The sequence below is a fragment of the Otolemur garnettii genome, unplaced genomic scaffold (assembly GCF_000181295.1).
Source record: "Otolemur garnettii isolate 467f Iridium unplaced genomic scaffold, OtoGar3 scaffold00104, whole genome shotgun sequence".
Lineage (NCBI taxonomy): Eukaryota > Metazoa > Chordata > Mammalia > Primates > Galagidae > Otolemur > Otolemur garnettii.
In genome coordinates, this window is record NW_003852499.1 from 6738438 (window position 1) to 6740445 (window position 2008).

General features: G+C 45.3%; 1 protein-coding gene across 1 annotated transcript in view; it reads left to right on the plus strand.

Annotated features, from left to right (window-relative positions):
- CCDC77 (coiled-coil domain containing 77) overlaps window positions 1-2008 on the plus strand; it is a 54030-nt gene that overhangs the window by 38177 nt on the left and 13845 nt on the right. The gene's annotated exons all lie outside the window — the stretch shown is intronic.

Here is a 2008-nt window from a genome sequence, read left to right on the forward strand (position 1 = left end):
AACCTGCCACCTTAGGTGTATGTGGCTGGTGCCTTAGCCGCTTGAGCCACAGCACCGAGCCTACACTCTTGTTAAGTCATTTTAGTGTTTTAGTTTGATTCCAGTGGTTAAAAAATGTTCTTTTATCCACTAATAAAGTGACTCAAATGTAAGAGGGTTTTCTTATTTTGTTTGGCCCTTCGTGAATAAGGAAAACATGACTTGGGCCAGGCCTGGGGGCTCACGCCTGTAATCCTAGCACTCTGAGACACCAAGGTGGATCTCCTGAGCTCACAAGTTCAAGACCAGCCAAGAGCCAGAGCGAGATCTCATCTCTAAAAATAGCTGGGTGTAGGCTGGGCACGGTGGCTCACACCTGTAATCCCAGCACTCTGGGAGGCTGAGGTGGGTGGATTACCAGAGCTCACAAGTTCAAGACCAGCCTGAGCAAGGGCGAGACCCCATCTCTAAAAATAGCCAGGGGTTGTGGCAGGCGCCTGTGGTCCCAGCTACTCAGGAAGGCTGAGGCAAGAGAATCACTTAAGCCCAAGAGTTGGAAGTTGCTGTGAGCTGTGATGCACTCTATCGAGGGCAACAAAGTAAGACTCTGTCTCAAAAAACAAAGGGAAAACATGACTTGATATACCTGTACAAAAAAATCCTAAAACTCTCTATACTCATGTTCCTTACCTGCTTGCCTTTCTTTGCTTTTCTGCAGTCTGATCTCATCTCTTCCATTTTATTAAATATACCCTCTTTTTTTTTTGTACAGACAGAGTCTTACTTTATCACCCTCGGTAGAGTGCTGTGGCATCACACTGCTCACAGCAACCTCCAGCTCCTGGGCTTAGGCAATTCTCTTGCCTCAGCCTCCAAAGTAGCTGGGACTACAGGTGCCCACTAGACACCTGGCTATTTTTTTGTTGCAGTTTGGCTGGGGTCAGGTTTGAACCTGCCACCTTCAGTATATGGGGCCAGCGCCCTACCCACTGAGCTACAGGCAGTACCTTTTTTTAAAATTTCCAGTTTTTTTTTTTTTTAATTTCACATTAATATGAGGGTGCAATGATTAGGTTACATTGTTTGCATTTGTTAGATAAAGTCAAAGTTGTAGTTGACCCCTTTACCCAGGAGATGTGTTGCATACCCTTACGTTGTGTCCATTAGGTAAGAGCTTACCAATCCTCCTCCTACCTCCCCTGTTCCTCTGCCCCATCCCCTTCCCCCTAAACATGCCCTATCTAACTTCTTTTTTTTTTTTTTGCAGTTTTTGGCCGGGGCTGGGTTTGAACCCTCCACTTTCCGTACATGGGGGCGGCGCCCTACTCCTTGAGCCACAGGCACCGCCCCCCCATCTAACTTCATTATTGCCTTCTTAATATCTAAGACCAGTTATCTCTTTTCATTCCTTACTGTAATTAGTATCTCTGTGTATTTTACATCATTGCTCTCTCCATCTTTGAAATTCATCTCCCTTGATTTCTATAACACCTGTCTGTCTTGGTTCTTCGACCTGTCTAACCATCCTGTACCATAAATACATCCTTAATTGAATATGTCTGAACACCTCAAATTTACCATTACTGGAGCCAGGCATGGTGTAATCCTAGCACTCTGGGAGGCTGAGGTGGGTGGATAGTTTGAGCTCATGAGTTCGAGACCAGCCTGAGCAAAAGCAAGACCCCGTCTCTACTAAAAATAGAAAAAAATGAGGCAAGAGGATCACTTGAGCCCAAGAGTTGGAGATTGCTATGAGCTATGATACCATAGCACTCTACCCCAGGGCAATAGCTTGAGACTCTGTCTCAAAAAAACAAAAATTACCAATACTGGGCGGCGCCTGTTGCTCAAAGGAGTAGGGTGCTGGCCCCATATACCAGAGGTGCCAGGTTCAAACCCAGCCCTGGCCAAAAACTGCAAAAAAAAAAAAAAAATTTTACCAATACTGAAACCAAACTGTTTTCTCTCCCAACAAATACTACCCCACTCCCCATCTCAAACCTACTGCTTCATTCTTCATTTCCCATTT